This window comes from Hydra vulgaris, chromosome 02 (assembly GCF_038396675.1).
Source record: "Hydra vulgaris chromosome 02, alternate assembly HydraT2T_AEP".
NCBI lineage: Eukaryota > Metazoa > Cnidaria > Hydrozoa > Anthoathecata > Hydridae > Hydra > Hydra vulgaris.
In genome coordinates this window covers 11,499,471-11,520,514 of record NC_088921.1, presented here as the reverse complement: position 1 = coordinate 11,520,514, position 21,044 = coordinate 11,499,471, and the positions used below count along the sequence as shown (strand labels likewise).

General features: G+C 26.2%; 1 long non-coding RNA gene across 1 annotated transcript; it reads right to left on the bottom strand.

The window, feature by feature from the left end:
* Positions 1-168: 168 nt before the first annotated feature.
* Positions 169-7,878, bottom strand: LOC136076740 (uncharacterized). The gene is made up of 2 exons (XR_010636550.1): positions 7,649-7,878; positions 169-782 (listed from the first exon to the last, which is right to left on the bottom strand). It is a non-coding gene; the product is annotated as an uncharacterized LOC136076740 (long non-coding RNA).
* Positions 7,879-21,044: the final 13,166 nt, after the last annotated feature.

The following is a 21,044-nucleotide window of genomic DNA, read 5'->3' as shown; positions in this document are numbered from 1 at the left end:
TTTTCCAGATACTTGAGTCTTGCTTAGATATTTCATCAAAAGCTTGTTTATTTTTTTAAGCTATAGTATGCCTATGTGTATTTAAGTGATCTTTCGCACGCTCCGAGGGGTGATCTGCAAATTTGCCAGGGTTTTCAATAAATGCACGATTACTTTTTTTTCCAGGGGCAAACGATATGCAAACTTTACAAAACCAACCTTGTTTTGATGACGAATAAAAAAAATCGGGAAAAAACATCTCATACTTTTCTGTTGTTTTATTTCGTAGGTCATCTACATTTTTGATTGGTATTTGTGCTGGTGTGACTTTGTTTTTTTTTCTTTTTCCAAGAACTGAAGTTAAAGGAACTGCGTATACATCGTTTTCGCTTTCAGCTAATGTAGACTGATGAGGACTTTCATTTACTACTGATTTAGACTGGTGTGGACTTTCACTTACTGATGATGTAGACTGATGAGGACTTTCACTTACTGCTGATGTAGGCTGAAGAGGACTTTCATTTACTACTGATTTAGACTGATAAGCAAATAATTTATTAAACATTTACAAATAAGCAAATAATTAATTAAACATTTACAAACACAAATGATTTAACTTAATTAATAATAAAATGCTTACACTAAAATGCTTTACCAGCAAATTTAATTTACTAACAGAATTTTTAATTACCTTAATAAAAACTTTTTATTCTTTTATTTAATGAAATTTTGAAATGACATTTACATCCACCAAAGTCATTTTTTGAATAATTACTGTGCTAAAATCTTTGTTATATTCTTAACTAAAGATAAACAGCATTCGTTAGTTTAAACTTTTTGTATTGTAAATAAAAAGTCTAAAATAAAAACACGAATAAAAAAACAAAGTAACAAGCGAAATAAAAAATCCAAAGAACAACTGACGTCGTCAATTAAAAAATACAGTTTTTATTTTATTTTTGAAGGAATTGCCGCGCTTTTTGAATGACTTTGAATTGAATGACTTCCTTCGCTTTTTCTTTAGTAAAGAAAGTAATTGTTTTCGTTCAACTAAATTATTTTCTTCATTTACTAAGTATTTCTACATTTCTTGCGTAACACTTAAAATCTAAGTCTGTTAATAACAGGATTAAAGGTTGTTTTTTTAATAATTTTTTGAACTTTGGGAAATTTAAAAAAATTGGGAATTCCGCGTTATACGCGGTGCCATCAGGCTAGTTAACACTCTATATATATATATATATATATATATATATATATATATATATATATATATATATATATATATATATATATATATATATATATATATATATATATATATATATATATATATATATATATATATATATATATATATATATGACGACCTCAGTGGAAAAACCGGCGTTGTCACATTTAAAAAGTATTGAGAAAGTATTTATTGATCATTAATAAAAGTCTTTATTTAAAGCAAATGAAACTAAGCAATTTAAAAAAATTTATATTATAATTATTTTATTTAAAATTTATTCAAAACAAAACATTTAATAATTTTTTATACAAAATTTTTTTTTCTTTGCTTTAAATAAAGACATTTATTAATAATCAACAAATACTTTCTCAAATTTTTAAATGTGACAACGCCGGTTTTTCCACTGAGGTCTTCATATATATATATATATATATATATATATATATATATATATATATATATATATATATATATATATATATATATATATATATATATATATATATACAGTATTGGCCATTAATAACAATCCACCATGATTTTTTTGATATTATTCGACTTTGATTGATAATAAATCAATGATTGTTTGACTCATTTTGAATCTAAAAAGTGTAAATTGATGAGTATCATATTTTCTTTTAAATAAATATAGATGTTCATAAAAGTATCAATCGATGCGCTAATCATCTGGTTTTTTTACTACTTACCTCATAATCTAAAATAATTATAATGGCCAAAATTAACTATCCACTCTATTATTTCAAAACTCCTTCAAAATTGCATTTGTCTTTGAGTAAAACTATGAAGTTATTTGCAAATTAATAATTATTGTTAGAGAGTTTTTTTAAAAAATTGTTATAAATATTTAAAAAGTTTGTGTAAATGAAATATAAAATTTAGCATCTAATTAGCAACAACAACATTTCAGCAATAAAAAAATCAAAATGACTGGAAAAACTATTGATAATATGACAAAATGTAAAACCATAGCTATGAATGAATAAAACATCTCAATGAGAAAAATTGCGAAACATTTAAACACAACACATCCAACTGTTAGCAGAATAATCAAACAATATCATAATTACAATACATTTGAAAATATTCCGCATCCTGGAAGACCCAGCGTTTCAAATGAAAGAAATGAACGTTTACTTATTCGCATAGTGAAAAAAAATAGAAAGTTATCATCTGCTGATCTCAGTCGAAAATGGCCGGAAGCTTCTGGTGTTGTTGCTAGTGCTCGAACAATTAGAAGAGTACTACAAAAACATAATTACATGTGGCAAGCTTCTTGCAAAAAACCCCGTCTATCAAAAAACATCAGAAAGCAAGGAAAAACTGGTGCTTAGCTCATAAAATTTGGTCTAAGAGCATGTGGCACAATGTTCTTTTCAGCAATGAAATGAACATTGAGGTTGATTCAAGAAAAAAACCGAGTAATGCTGAGAAGAATGTCACATGAAAGAATGCGCCCAGATTGTTCTATGTATAGAAAAAAACAAGGTAGTGGCAGTATAGGCATCTGGGCCTGCATGAACTATGAAGGTGTCAGTTGCTTCAAACTATTTGATGGCAGGCTTGATTCTCAAAGATATTTAGCATATTGGATAATTATTTGATGCCTTCTATTGACATTTTCTGAAAAGACACAGGAATTATCTTCCAACAAGATAACGCTCCATGTCATTCTGCTAAGATTTGCAAGCAATGGTTTGAAGAAAACAACATTAAAGTCATGTCTTGGCTTGCCAATAGTCCAGATCTCAATTGCATAGAGAATTTGTGATCTTGGTTAGACCACAATCTTGGTAAAATTAAAATAAAAGATCTGGACCAGCTGAAAGAAGAAGTAACAAAATTACTAAATAATGTTCCAAAAGATATTACTAAGAATTTAGTGAATTCCATGCCAAAACGGATCAATGAATGCTTAAAAGCTAAAGGATTGTCAACAAAATATTAATTTTTTTTTTTTTCATTTTTTATGTATTATAATTTTTTTTTGTTCTTATAGTTAGTTAATTTTGTTGATGTGGTTTGTTTGTTTTTTTTTTGTGATACATATGAACACTTGTTTTTATTTCAATATTTCAGTTTTTAATTTTTTTAATTTATTATTACTTTATAATAAATTTATATAGTAATTATTTGATTTATTTGAATAAAAAAAAATTGAAGAAAAATCTCTTTTAATTTTCAATATGTAATTTCAAACTTATATCCATACTACAATAACATGATGGAATGTTATTAATGGCCAATACTGTATGTATGTATGTATATATATATATATATATATATATATATATATATATATATATATATATATATATATATATATATATATATAGATCTATAGTTTGTTGGCTTTGGGAAGAGCGGAAAGAAAAAAGTGATTCTTACGCCAACATATTACGTCACTTTTAATTACTTTTAACTTTCGTCCAACATTTCCGTGTTGGACGAAAGTAAAAACCATTAATTTAATTACAAATTAATTGTTATATAAAAAAACCACAAAAACGCAAATTTAATTGACCGGAATGTTTTTAAAAACACTCTGAATGTTTTTAAAACATTGTGAATGTTTTTAACAATATAAACAATGTTTTTATTTTTATTTTTTTTAATAAAATGTTTATATTTTTATTTTTTTTTATTAAAATGTTTTTATTTTTATTTTTTTACTGTAAATCATGCGCGGAGTGTTGGTACATCGACTATCTTATAGCCTGACTCGCAAGGGAGTGCTGCTACATCGACTGACAAATAGCCTGACTCGCAAGGGAGTGCTGCTACATTGACTGACAAATAGCCTGACTCGTAAGGGAGTGCTGCTACATCAACTGACAAATAGCCTGACCCGCAAGGGAGTGCTGCTACATCGACTGAGGGTTTGGTTGGGGCAGGCAGTCTATCATTATTAAAAAAAAAAAATTCCGGTCTTGAATTTTAATTTTTACTTTTTGTCAACAAAATATGGAAAAAACTTTCGGACAACATCTAAGGGTTCTATATATATATATATATATATATATATATATATATATATATATATATATAATATATATATATATATATATATATATATCCAAACTTTTGTTTGTTTATGCTTATATCAAAAAACAATGTTTTGCAAAGAATTGGGGTGATTAGAGCTTGGGAACCAAAAACCCTAATTTTTGGGCCTACCCAGCCCTTAACGTGGGAGCAATGAGTTTATAAAATATTTTCTTACTATTTTTATCTAAATTTATATTCATCAACGAATTTCAAATTTTATGCAATAATCTCTTATCTTTCAAAAACTATGAACATATAAAGTTTTAACCCCCTCAATTTGAGGGGGCTGTAAACATTGCAGGGTCATAAAAACTGAACACTAAGAGATTATTGCATGAAAATTGAAATTTGTTGATGAATATAAATTTGAATAAAAATAATAACGAAAATATTTTATAAACTTGTTGCTCCCACGTTAAGGGCTGGGTGGGCCCAAAAAATTAGGGTTTTTTGGTTCCCAAGCTCTAATCACCCCAATTCTTTGCAAAACATTATTTTCGATATAAGCATAAACATACAAAAGTTTGGAGTTTGCACAATGGCTGTAAGTGTGCAAAACTCAAACCTCAAAAAATCCAGTATACACTACTGTATATTTATATATATCTTATACTGCTGATAAGGGTGAGCAGTGTGACATCGTACTGAAATAGCCTGCTGCCGGGGGCTAATAATTTTTAAATGTAATCTTTAAAATAAAGTGAAAGTTTTTTCATTCACACTCAGGTTTCATCAATAACTGCATCCAGAAACCCCCTCCTTCAAAAGGGCATTAAAATTCTTAAAAATTTTTCGAATAGATAATACTAAATTAAAAAAAAAAGCCTTACATTTGTGAAAGGGCCCCTAAATTTGCAACTGAGCCCCTAGGCACAGCACTGCTTATATATATATATATATATATATATATATATATATATATATATATATATATATATATATATATATATATATATATATATATATATATATATATATATATATATATATATATATATATATATATATATATATATATATATATATATATATATATATCAGGGTGTCAACTAGCCCTGTGGAGTCCCATTAATTGTGGCATTCCCAAATGCTCATAAAATTAAAATAAAAAAAAATCCTTTAGAAAAAAAGGCGTGGTGTTGCCAGCCCTGCTTATTAAGTCTTACTACAAAGTCTATTTCAAGTAGTACATGTGCTTTGTAAAATAAGTTTTTTCAAAATATTGAGTAGCCGTTTGTGTCAGATATTTACAAAACTTTGAACAATGCAAGTATTAGGGTAAGTAGGGTAAATTAGTTATTGTTTTTCTTTTTTTGTTTGGTAGTTTATATCAACTGATATAAACTACCGAAACAAACTATCTTTTTTTACTTTTCAGCAACAACTAAAATCTTTTTTAACCTATCTACTGTTTTTTTTAAAAACGCTGCTTAAATATAAGTTACATACAAAAAATATTTTATGATTATAACAAACAGGTACGAGAAATTTATTTAACAAAGAAATTAGATTCTTTTACTTTAGTGCTCGCTTGTATTAAAAGAAATCCATGTATATGAATGCCCACCAATGAAAAAGAAATATATTTAAAGGAATACTCTTAAAATAAAAGCGGCAATGATATATTAGGATTAAAATTAAATCAAATATATAATTCTTAATAATAATAATCAATATATACTAATTAAAATAATATAAAAATATCTAATTCTTAATAATCAAAGTTTAATTTTCCGAGTCATTGTGAAACCAATATATATATATATATATATATATATATATATATATATATATATATATATATATATATATATATATATATATATATATATATATATATAATGGGTTGCATAAATATCACTACTTTGTGTGAAATTTTTTTTTCTTTTCACAATTATCTTTGAAACCAACTAATTAATACAATTAAAAGCGTATTAAATGTCTTAATTAATTGATTCTCTATTGAATGGTATATAATTAGAACTTGTTAGGTTAACCAGTCTTAAGTAATTATTAATTTAATTACAGCATACCTGCATTTCTAATTTATAACATTTGTTTATATACTTGTACGTGTTTATTTGAGCAACCCTTTGTTCTTTGAACAAGCTTTTTAAATTGATCTGAAAAAGTTTTGTATTTGAACGAGGGACATTATTTATCAAGTACTTAAAATTTAACTGTATCATTTCCTATATGTATTAAAGAATGGACATTGTAAACTAGTTGATCCTTACCGCAAGTTCACCAAATAACTGCACAAAATAAGTTAGTAACTGACAAGCAAAATCAACATATTTTTTCAACAAAATAAAACATTATAAAAATAGAACTGCAATTGAAAGTACTAATAAGTTTGAATAGATTTTTGGCTAAATCATCCCTTTTAAACAACAGGCCCAGTGTATACTAAAAAAAGCCTAAGTTTTGCTTTCCATTTTTTAATATCTAAGACCTTGGTTTTCTAGAGAATTTTCTTGGAATGAAACGACATATCTGGAACAATCCGCCAGATAAAGTATTGACTCTAATCTGAGACAATTTATAACATTTGGGCCGTTTAACCATAAGTTGATGAGTCTTTGCATGTTCCTAAGCATACTAAATGCATTAAGTCTCAAGGACTTACGTGTGTTTAATGGAACTAAATTTTGTCACCACGTCAAAATTTAATTTTATTTAACACACCAATAAGATGTTTAGAATGCTTTTGATGACAAAAATCTAAATACAGCTTAAAATTAATAAAATATGTGGGAGTATTATCTTGCCACACCACTCTCCTTTCTTAACACAACGCTACATCAGTTATAACCATTGTGCCCCTAATACACTTAACAAATGCTCTAGCTGGTGCATCACATATGATAACAGCAAGTTAATTTCATACTCAATATTTTCATAGATAAAATCATCTTCTGGAAGAACTTTGAACTCTATCAAAAATTATGTAGATAATAAAAAATAGAATTAGGTTTTTGGGCACCACTATTTTAAACAAATCTCTAAAAATCCAATTTGGGTCGCCCAAAATTGCGAGTGCTAGGCCTAGCAATATACTTTATCATAATGCATGTGTTTTTTATACTTGAATACTTATTTTTTTAATAATTTTTTTAAATTTTTTCAATAAGTGTTTTTTATAATATTTAATACTTAAGAAAATATTGACTTTTGCGGAATATTCTTTAGATAAAAATAACATTTTCTTACATTACTCTAATCGTGGTAATAAACAAAGGTAATATCTACTTTGATAATTATATTTGTCCTCCAAAGTTCATGCAATTCTATCATACAAAAGTCACTCACTAATAATTCTAATAAATAAAAATTATTACCATTATTATTATAATTATATTTACTGACCTGTAATTACTATTATTTTTCAGAAATACATTCTGGTTCTTAAAGTCACTTTTACTCATATCAGTATGCAAATATTGTTAAGAGTCAGAGTGCACCAAGCAGAAATATTCTTAAACATGCTGCAAAATACAAGATATACATAAGATACATATCATATAAGACCTATGACCTGGAACTTAATACTTTTATCCCAACATTTTAGAATTAAGTTATGGGAAACAAAAACAGTGTTCAACTTACTAAAACTCAGCTATAATAAATAAGCATATGGTCATGATCTATATAATAACTTTTTTTTGTTATCATTATTTATGTTAAAGTTATCAAGGTAAAGTTTTATAATTAAAGTTTGAATTACAAAAGTTCATATAATAAAATTTTTTATCAGTATTTTAAACATAAGTCAAGTAATTTAAGTATTTACTATTAAGTAACATAAGTATTTAATATTAGTTTTAGTAATTAATTAATACAACAATTTAATATTAAGTATAAGTATTGTAAGTATAAGTTATTAATAATAATAACTTATATATAAATTAATATATAATTTATATATATTATATTATATATAATATATTACATATAATATATTAATTATATTATTTATAAGAATATATAATTAATAAATAACTTATATATAAATAATATATAACTTATACATAATAATATTATGTATATTATGATATTATTTTTAATATTACAAGCAAACAATTTTAAATCAAAGTCAAAAAATATCAATGATTAAAAAATGAGGTAGACGCATAACAATAAAGCCATTTATTGCATTTATATGTAAACACTTAATATTTATATCTCACAGTGGGTAAACTTAGTTAACATCAGTCATTTTGCTTGCATAAAATATAGAAAAATCAATGAAAAAGAGTGGATCTGTAAAAACGATATCAAAGCTTCAAATTCCCAAAATATAATCTATTCATCACAACATTCCCCTGTTGCTCTTTTTAAATGTTTCTGACTAAACCAAAGTTTTGATTAAACTCAAAGAAGTTTTAGCTATCACTAGCAGAAACAAAACTTTATGTTTTGATCATTTTAAAAATGCAAACAGTGTTTGAATGGAATAGTTACTTCATGTTTAATAGTTACTGGAACGTATGTTAAACTTTGTAAATTTATTTCGAAAAAATAAAAAAAAATTCTTTTATAATGGTAATAAATGAAATTTTAAAACGTCTTTTTAATGGAGTTTCAGCGAAAAATTACATCGAAAAAAAAATTTGTCTTTAATTACAATGTAAATATAATGTATACAAAAAAATAATGCATAAAACTTAAAATTTTGAAATTTATTTGACGCACAATACGAGTTATAAATGGCAACCATCGAGTAAGCTTTGTGATGATTTTTTTTATTATCAGTTTAAACCTTTTGGGAACCTAAAGGTAAATCTGTAAAATCCCCAGATTCTTTGGCCCTGATAACAACCAGATCAATAACCAGATAAAACCCAATCAAGCAAATTTTTTTCAAGCTTGATTTTTTTACCAAATGAATGGTATGAATGGCCCGTCCGGAAACCAAAACACTTTCCCGTTAAAATCCCGTTCCCGTAAGCTCAGACAAAAACCACACGGTACCCGTCTGTCAATGTTGGCTGGATATATATATATATATATATATATATATATATATATATATATATATATATAAAATGGTTTGAAAGTTATCTTACTAACCGTAAACAGTTTGTTTACAATAAAGATTCTATATCTCATCTATTAATGAATATAACATGTGGTGTTCCACAAGGATCCATACTTGGTCCACTTATTTTTTTAATATACATAAATGATCTTCATAAATCATCAAACTTAACAACAATAAATTTTGCAGATGACACTAACTTGTTTTTGTCTCATAAAGATATTAATATGCTTTTTACTAATATGACAAATGAATTAAAAAAATTGTGTTTGGTTTAAACAAAATAGATTGTCTCTAAATATAGAAAAAACTAAATGGACACTTTTTATCCACCTTCAAAAAAACAGAAACTGCCTCATATCATGCCAGACCTTTTAATTGATAATATAACAATAAAAAAAGAGAAAAAGTTACTAAGTTTCTTGGAGTATATATTGATGAGAATCTATCTTGGAGAAATCATATTGATAATACCTCCAATAAAATCGCTAAATGCATTGGAATTCTCTATAAAGCAAGAAATGTATTATGTAAACACCAGTTAACACAATTATATTATTCATTTATACATTGTCATATAAACTACGCGAATATTATATGGGGAAGCACTCATAGAACAAAACTAAAATCTCTTTACCTTCATCAGAAACACGCAGCTCGCGCAATAAATTTTAAAAATCGGTTTTTTCATACGAAACAACTTTTTAAAGAAATGAATATTTTAAATGTATATCAACAAAATGTCTTTAACATTTTATGTTTCATGTTTAAATGTAGAGAAAATTTGTTGCCAAACGTATTACAAAATCTTTATTGTATGAAGCCTAAAAACAAATATAATCTTCGAATTAATAACAATCTTATTGCCCCTTTTTGCCATAAAAGCAAAGACTAGTTTTTTGTTTCTTATCGAGGTCCTTATCTGGAACAAAACAGTCTTACCAAATTTTGATTTTTCTACCCAACTGACTTTTGCCTCCATTCAAACAAAAACTTAAAAGAATTATATTTTTAATTGAAAATATTTTGATTTACTTTTAATTGTTTTTTTGTTTTGTTTGTTTGTTTATTCGTTGCTGTTCTATTTTGTATATTTTATTTATTTTTTAATCTTGGCTTTTTAAAATTTTATCTTGGTTTTTACATGTTTTTGCATAAAGTTGTCTTATTATTATTATTTCACTTAAGACATTGTATTTTTATAAAAAATTAACCATATATTGTAAAGGGCTTCATGACAAGATCCACATGATCTTCTAGAAGTCCTGTCGTTACTAATGTAAAAATTGTAAAATATAATTGGTTATTGTAATATTTTTAAACGGCAAAATATTAAAGAAAAGAAAGAAAAGAAAAGAAAAAAAAAGATATATATATATATATGTATATATATATATATATATATATATATATATATATATATATATATATATATATATATATATATATATATATATATATATATCAGGGTGTAAACTAGCCCTGTGGAGTCCCATCAAATGTGGTATTTCTAAATGCTCATAAAATTAAAAAAAGAAAAAGAAAAGTTCTTTAGAAAAGAAGTGGTGGTGTTGTCGACCCTACTTATTAAGTCTTACTGCAAAGTCTATTTCAAGTAGTACATGTGCTTTGTCAAATAAGTTTTTTCAAAATATTGAGAAGCCATTTGCGTCAGATACTTACAAAATTTTGATCAATGCGAGTATTAGGGTAAGTCTTTTAGTTATTGTTTTTCTTATTTTGTTTGGTAGTTTATATCAACTGAATTAGGTGATCACATCAACTATTATCTTTTTTAACTTATCGGTATCGACTAAAATCTTTTTTTACCTATCCACTATTTTAAAAAAAAACGCTGCTTAAATATAAGTTAAATACAAAAAATGTTTTATAATTATCACAAACAGGTACTAGAAATTTTTTTAACAAAGAAAATAGATTCTTTTACTTTACTGTTTGCTTGAATTAAAAGAAATCCATGTACATGAATGTCCACCAATAAAAAAGAAATATATATTTAAAAGAATACTCTTAAAATGAAAGCGGCAATGATATATTAGGGTTAAAATAAAATCAAGTATATAATTCTTAATAATAATTAATTTATACCGATTAAAATAATATAAAAATATATAACTCTTAATAATCAAAGTTTAATTTGCCGTGTCATAGTGAAGCCAATTTAATTTTGTGTTGATTTCATATTCATCTTAGATAAATGTTACAGTATTTTTTATTGGGAGTAGAAAAGGAAAGAAAACAAGTAAAGACCCCAGTAACACATTTTAATCTTCGGGCGGGGTTGGGAGGGGGTGGGGGAGGAGGGAGTGGTAAGATAGGAAATATTTTGACGAATTCCCAATTTCGTCATAACGCTGAATCATATATGTATTTACATATATGTATATATATATATATATATATATATATATATATATATATATATATATATATATATATATATATATATATATATATATATATATATATATATATATATATTATATATATATATATATATATATATATATATATATTTAAGAGGTGTAAACATTGTGCATGTGTGAAAGATTTTTTTTTTCAAAAAACTTTCACACAAGCACGACACATATAAAGCATGACTTCAACTAGTTCGGATGCATAATTCCCTTGGAAATTCTTTCCAAAGCTTTTTCAACGCCTACTATAATTGCGCAACACTGGCTATACTCTCTTTGACCAATCTCTTGACTATCCAAGCCCAAATGTTCTCGATGAGATTTTTTATTTTTTTATTTTCAGTGCCCCCAGAAAGTATAACGGTCTTGTCCAGCACCGCGGAAGTGCATTTAACCAGGAAGTTCACGCCTCCTTCCTTACCGTGACGCGAAAATATGTCCGAGCTCGTTTCGAACCTCGATCTCCTGCTTATACAGCAAGTGCTCTAACCACTGCGCCACGGCCGCACATTGATTAAGATATAGAGAACGAGCTGGCCAAGTCATGACCGTAATCAAGCTACTCTTTAACCGAGATTGCAGTGTGAGCCGTAGCGCCATTGTACTGAAAAATCCATTATTATCGTCTTTCATAAGAAGACCTGCCTGTTGGCAAAAGCTTACTTTCGAGGATCTCTTTTAGTTGTATTGGTTAATTCTGCTCTTATAAATGTTGTATGACCCTGTTCCTTTATGAGAGAAGCATCCCCATATTTCAACTGATCCTCCTCCGCCTTGTATCCTTGGTACACAAAAACACTCTTTGAACTTTTTACCAGCCAGTTTTCAAAGAAGCGAAAGTATTGAGAACGAAAGGTAAGTTTGCTAAAGTAACTTACAATAAATTAATTAGGAGTGACCTATAATTATAAAGGAATTCTTTTAATTTTCTATAATCAAATTTAAAAACAAAAATGAATGACTACGAATCCTTTACTTTTAATTTTCATGATAAATACTTAAAACAGATTTTAATTCATATCCAGATGTTAACTTTTTTAATGATGCGAACGCATGTTGTTCTTATCCCAACAAATTAAAAGAATTTCTTAATAAAAACGGCACTGAAAATCAAAAAATCAGAATCCTTCACATTAATATTAAAAGTCTAAATAAAAATTTTGAAAAGTTTTGTGATTTTTTAGATGAAATTTCATCTAGTTAGTTAACTAAAAAAATTTCTAATATAATCTGCTCAACAGAAACATGGATTTCTTCAAATGAGTTTAAAAATAGTTCTATTTTTCATCTTCCAGGTTTTGAAACAAATTTGTAAGAAAGACAAACAAATAAACGGGGTAGAGGAGTTCTGATTTAAGTTAAGGAACAGAATTGTACAGAACATTAGAAACGATACGTGCGTTTCTGACGGTGACAAAGAAATCATTACTATTGAAATTTTAAACAATAAAAAAAAGTGTTAATATCTATTAAGCTGCTGTTATAGACCACCTGATGGTGCGTCTGAATATCTTAGTTTCTTTTTACAGCGTAAAATCATTCACAAAGTTACCAAAGAAAACAAAATTACTTTTATAATTGGTGATTTCAACATGAACTGTCTGATTTATTGTAAAGATGAAAAAGTAAAAAGTTTTTATGATGAAATATTTGAAGCAGGAGCTCTTCCTTTAATTAATCGCCCTACTAGAATAACTAAAACTTCAACGACGTTGATTGATAATATTTTTACAAAAGATATTTATAATAAGAAATTACAAAAAGGAATTATAAAAACCAACATATCCGATCATTTCCCCATTTTTCTTACTATTCATGCTGCATCCTCTAATTACCCCGAATGACAAAATATTAAAAAAAACGTGTTTTCAACGAGAACAATATAAAATCTTTTCAATATCAATTATCACTTCTGCATTGAAAACATATTAACTTTAGTGATAACGCAAATAAAATATATAATAAGTTCTTTGATACCTTCTTCTCAATATACAAAGCAAACTTTCCACGTTGTGAACAAATAACAAAGAAAAAAACAACTTTGAATTGTCCATGGATTATTAAAGGACTTGGAAAATCCTTTAAAATCAAACAGAAACTTTATATAAAATATTTAAAACAAAATCAGATGAAAACCAACCAAAATACAAAAATTACTGACATTTATTTGAAATTTGAAAAATTATTATTCAAATTTAATTAGTAACTTTAAAAACGACTCAAAAATATTTGGAGAACGTTGAAAGAAATAACAGGAAAACAGAAAACAAATTCAAACTCCCTTCCTAATGTAATTAAAATAAATAAAACAAATATATTTGAACCAAACGAAATTGCAAACGAGTTTAAATTAGATTCCTAATACGGAAAAAACTTTTAGTGATTTCCTAGAGCCTTTAAATAATCCGCTTTTTATAGATAATTTATATTCTGACTTATCTTTTGATGAGTTTGAGAGAGCTTACAAATCTCTCAATAGAAACAAAGCTACGGGTGCGGACAAAATAAATGACAACTTAGTCATAGATTGCTTTGAAAATTTAAAATGTATTCTTTATAAAGTCTTCAGGGCATCTATATAGCAAGATGTATTCTCCGACCAGTTAAAAATAGCTAAAGTTACTCCAATTTACAAAGACGAAAAAAATCAAATATTAGTAATTATCGCCCTATCTCAGTTCTTTCAACCTTCTCGAAAATTTTAGAAAGAATTATATACAATAGAACATACAATTACCTTAATCTAAATAAACTTCTATAAAAGAATCCATTCGGTTTAAAAAAAATTGTTCAACTGAACAAGCCATTACACAGTTCATTCGTGAAATCTACAATTCATTTGGTAGATCACAATATACACTAGGTGTTTTCATTGACCCATCAAAAGCATTCGTCACGGTCGATCACAAAATGTTAATTAAAAAACTCAAATTTTACGGAATTATAATTTACGGAATGGCAATTTAATAAAATGGTATGAAAGTTGACAAATAGAAAACAATTTGTTTTCTATGGAGAATATTTTCAAAATGAAATATTAATTGAAATTAAATGTGGTGTTCCAAAGGGTTCTAATCTTGGCCCACTTTTGTTTTTAGTCTATATAAATGATTTAAATAATGCTTCTAACCTTATAAGTATCATTTTTGCGGACAATACTAATTTATTTCTGTCAAACAATGACATTTACTAGCTTTTTTCAAATATGAATAAAGAACTCAATCACATCTCTAACTGGTTTAAGTGCAACAAGTGAACTTTAAACATTGACAAAACAAAATGGATCTTTTTCCACTCCCTCGCAAAAAAGTGTTTTTTACCAAATAATTTACATAAACTTTTTTTTGATAAAATTGAAATAAAAAAGGAGTCGGTCACAAGGTTTTTAGGTATTTACATCAATGAAAATATAAAATGTAAGTATCCTATTGACTTTATTTCTACTAAATTGGCCAAAAGTAATGGAATTCTATATAAGGTCAGATAATATCTAAATAAACAAAATTAATTCAACACTACTACTCATTTATTCATAGCTATATAAATTATGCAAATGTAGTTTGGGGAAGTACCCCTAAAAGTGAGTTACGAAATCTCTACCATCATCAGAAACATGCAATTCGTTTAATATGTTTTAAAAATCGTTTTTCTCATTCAAATATTTTTTTTAAAAACGTTAAAGCACTTAACGTTTACAAACTCAATGTCTATAATATTTTATGTTTTATGTTTCGTTGTAAAAGTGAATAACTATTGTTCATTTTTAAAGATCTTTTTACCCATAAAGCTATAAACAAATATACTTTACGAAATAATAATTTATTAATTGAACCCTTTTGTGAAACAAAGTTTAATCAATTTTGCATAAACTATCGAGCACCGTACTTATAGAACAAAATTGTTGTTCCAAATTTTGATTTGTCAATTTCGTTTTCCGTTTTAAAAACTAAATTAAAACTTTATTCTTTCTACTGACAATATATATAAATATTTTTGAAATGTAAAATTATTTTTAGTTTTTTACAAATATATATATATATATATATATATATATATATATATATATATATATATATATATATATATATATATATATATATATATATATATATATATATATATATATATATATATATATATATATATATATATATATATATATATATATATATATATATATATATATATATATATATATATATATATATATATATATATATATATATATATATATATATATATATATATATATATATATATATATATATAGGGTATATTAGGGTAAAAATATGAGCACCTTGGTAATATGAACATACTTTCTTTTAAAGATTTCTTAGATGTAAGCAGTGAAGTTAAAGTTGTTCTGAATTTTTTGAATCAACATCATATGGTGATAACAGGAATCAGTATAATTAGCGTGAATTTATATGCAGTAATTAGCGGCTATCATCTAACTAAAACGCTGTTAAATTTTTTGCGTTGTTAAAATAATATCATCACGCATGAATAGTTCTGAGACGCGAAATTTTGGTGCTAAAATAATGAAATTAATTTTGTCATAAAGAAAAATATGTTAGCTAAAAATCCTTTCCATTTTTGTTGAAAAACAAGGCAAAACACCATTTAGTTTTGATTTTATTTAAAGATACTATTTTTGTGTGCTCATATTACCCAGCGTTTTTCAATGAAATTACTTTGTTTAAAGTCCTAAAATAGCAGTGGTTTTAATTGCTCTTTGAATAAAAACAAAACATAGTAAAAAGTTGTAATATTTTAGTAATACTAAATATTTTTCTGTATTTTAAATTCAAAAAATTTGAATTTTTATTGTTCAAAAGTTTGAGGTAACAAAATTAAAAAATAACTAATTTTTTTTTTTGGCGGAAAACATAATTGTATTGTTTCAACAAAAGGTGGCTTAAATCTTATCTTTTAAAGATAAGTTTTGATCATCACGAATCATTATATTCCAAAAGTTAGACCTAATTGTGAGATTGATATTTTTTTACTTAAATAATGTCATTTTTTTGAGCTCATTTAAAGTGCTCATACTACCAAGTATTCTGGATAATATAAGCAGTTTTGCTACTTTTTCAAAACCTCTCTGTTTTTTAAAAAAAATTTGGGTGCCCAAATATCTAGGTGGATCATGAGTGGAGATCCCTAAGAATTCGTAAATCCCTATTTATTTGCAAAAATTTTGAATCCAGCGTAATTATTTTCGAAAATATTCCAATTTTCGCTTAAGGTGCTCATATAATATATATATATATATATATATATATATATATATATATATATATATATATATATATATATATATATATATATATATATATATATATATATATATATATATATATATATATATATACATAATATATACATAAATATATATATATATACATACATATATATATATATACATATATATATATATATATATTTATATATATATATATATATATATATATATATATATATATATACATATATATATATATATATATATATATATACATATATATATATATATATATATATATATATATATATATATATATACATACATATATATATACATATATATATATATATATATATATATATATATATATATATATATATATATATATATATATATATATATATATATATATATATATATATATATATATACATATATATATATACATATATATATATATAAATATATATATATACATATATATATATATATATATATATATATATATATATATATATATATATATATATATATATATATATATATATATATATATATATATATATATATATATATATATATATATATATATATATATATATACACACATATATATATATATATATATTCATATATATATATATATATATATATACATATATACAGGGTGGTCCATAATTAGTGTCACATCTTAAAGACTCAATAACTACAAAAATAGGAATGGAAAACACATAAAACTTTTTGATAAACAATTTATTAACAATATCAAATAAAATTTAAAGATTTTTTTCGAAATGTCGACCATCGGCTTTCACGCAAGCTTCAAGACGCTTTGGAAAGTCATCTACGGTGGCACGCAAGTAGGCGGGTGAAAGCGAATCCCATGCTTTTTGAAGCGCTTTCTTCAGAGAATCAATCGTTTTATGCGGTTTTTTGCACGCTTCAGCTTCCAGAACACTCCACACTGAGTAATCCATTGGATTGCAGTCGGGACTACTTGGAGGCCACTCATTGTGCTTGATGAAATCGGGGGTGTTTCGGCCGAGCCAATCTTGCACAATTTTGGCATTGTGGGCTGGAGCACTATCCTGCATGAATGTCCAACAATGTCTACGAAGCTCCTTTTGACTCCATGGAAGTATTTCTTTGATCAAAACGTCATTCAGATAGTTTTGGGCTTTTACTTTAACGCCTTGTTGAACAAAAATCAATGGTGTCTTCTTGGTGGCACTGATACCCGCGAACACCATTACTGAAAGAGGATGTGCTGCCTTTTGTATTGTGATATTAGGCTTTGAGGAAGCGTAGACACGATCATTCTTCACATTGTGATGTTGTTGAACTGTAAAAATCTTCTCGTCTGTGAAAACGATGTTGAGATGAGCGTTGTTGGCGAAACGGGCGAGGAGATCCTTGCAGCAATCCTTGCGCTTCTGCTTTGATGCCTGAGACAAAAGCTGTGCAGGATTTTTCTTGTAAGCTGTCAAATTTAGATAATCCTTGGTAATTCTTCCAAGAGAACTTCGAGAAATTTGGAGCTGTTTGGCCATTTGTCGCATACTGCGTTCTGGGTTGCGGCGCACCCGTTCACGAACTTGCTTGATTTTTGCATCAGTCACCACGGAGCGCTTTCTTCCTTTGCGTGGACGATCTGACATTGTTCTCAATGCTTTGAAGCGTTGAATTGTTCTATAAACAAGCTTTCGCGGCACTTTGAGTCTAGTCTGGATGTCGCGTGCTGAAACTCCTTTCTCATGAAAATCAATAACACTTTGCCGATATGGTGATGGTCTTGTCATTGCTAAAAAAACAAGTAAAGTGAGTGAAGGCAGCAGTAAATAGATCAAAATATATAATAATATCAAAAACCAAAGCAAAATTAATAGTTTTCCATCCCTAGTTTTCAAGGAATTGCTTTTTTAAGATGGGACACTAATTATGGGCCACCCTGTATATATATATGTATATATATATATATATATATATATATATATATATATATATATATATATATATATATATATATATATATATATATATATATATATATATATATATATATATATATATACATATATATATATATATATACACACATATATATATATATATATATGTATATATATATATATGTATATATGTATATATGTATATATATATAGGGGAGATCAGAGCTAGTTGTCTCGGTTTTTACTCTATGAGCTCTGTAGCCCTAACAGTACATTTTTATGAAAATATTAAAGTGTAGTCTTAAAGAATATGAATTAGGGTAACTTATAAAATTTGCATTCATTTATAAAAAAAGATTAATGGGGCCTTTCGGGGCCCTCAAAAAAAAAAAAAAATCTTCGTTAACTTACCTCACCACTGGATAAGTTGGCGCAAACTATGAAAATGATTATTAATGCACTAATAAGTGCAAAATTAATTGAAATTTTTTTACTCCTAATTTTCGCTACAATTTTATGCATGGCGTACTGATATTATATGGCCTGATTTGTTGCATTTTCCGTAAAAAATTAAGTGGCAAGTTTTTTTACGGCTTATTTCTAAATTTTAAATTATGTTTGAAAGGGTTTATTAACAACAACAACGATAACAATATATTTACCAGTGATTATTATACAAAGGTGTTGAATAAAGTATTGAATTATAATATTGTAACAATTACTATATAAATATTTGCTTGCATGCATTGGTTTATGCTTTTATAGTAATTTAATATGTAATATATTCTGAACTGATTATTATGAGAATATATTCTGACTGATTGCCTGTTTCATTATATTCCATTAGAGAGTGGAATAATGAAATAGACGCACAGACAGTCTATTAATATTACTGTATATAGTCGAACTGCTTTTTTATGCAATGTTATTTAAGTGGAGATAATTCCAATAATAAATGTAAGTGAACTTTATATTTAAAAATAACTGTGTTACATTTTTTTGATTTGTTTTAGTAATAAAATGGTTAATAAATGTGTTGTTACAAACTGTACAACTGGTTACTCTAATGGTCCAAAAAAGTCAACACTTCATTTTCCTGAAGAATTTGACTTGCGAGAACGATGGATATACTTTGTTGATAGAAAAGATTGGGCTCCATCAAAATAGTCAGCTATTTGTGTGAATCATTTTGATAAAAAATTTATTACTTACGGAAAAAAATGCACCTTGAAATGGAATCTTCTTCCAGTTCCAACTATTCAAACCGATGAAATAAGTGTATCGTCAACTCTAAGGGTTCCAAAGTTGCCCCGAAAATAACCAACTTAGAGATATTTAGGAAAAGATGAGTTTTAAGATTTTCAAAGTGTTGATAAAATAATTAATCTTGATTCTTTGACAGAACAACATTCTCCGCCAGGTTTTAGATTTTAAAAAATTCATGATAGTGTTGTTTATTATAAACTATGTTTTGATGAAAAATCAGGCATACCAACTGTTTTTGAGTCAATAACTGTAAATAAAGATCTTTATGTTTCATTGTCATATAAAGGCTTTCATATTTGCTTACCTGAATGGTTTCGTAGTGGTCATAATTGCAAATTAACAAACTGTAGTATGTTAAAAAACTTTCCTGTCTATATTTGAAATAAAGCCAATAATATGAATTCAATTTTGACAGAGTTAAATGAAATTAAATATTATTCTCCTCAAGGCAGACCTCCATATTCTGCATCCATTATACGTTATGCGCTAAGTTTACGTCACACTTCAGCACAGTCTTATAAGTTATTGGTAGAACAACTACCTTGACCATCTTTTAGTTTACTTTAAAAATCCAAAGTGGTGATATAAATGCGTATAAAGCTATAACAGTTTTGTTACAAAAACATGGTGTATCAAGTAATTGTGTGCTTCTTGTGGATGAAATGTATCTGCAGAAATCAGCCTAATATCAAAGTGGAAAATATATTGGTGAAGATTCAGAAAATAATCTTTATAAAGGTGTTGTTGTTTTTATGATTGTAGGGCTTCAAAAAGCTATTCCTTATGTTGTGAGATCATCACCTGAAGTTTGCACAACAGGATC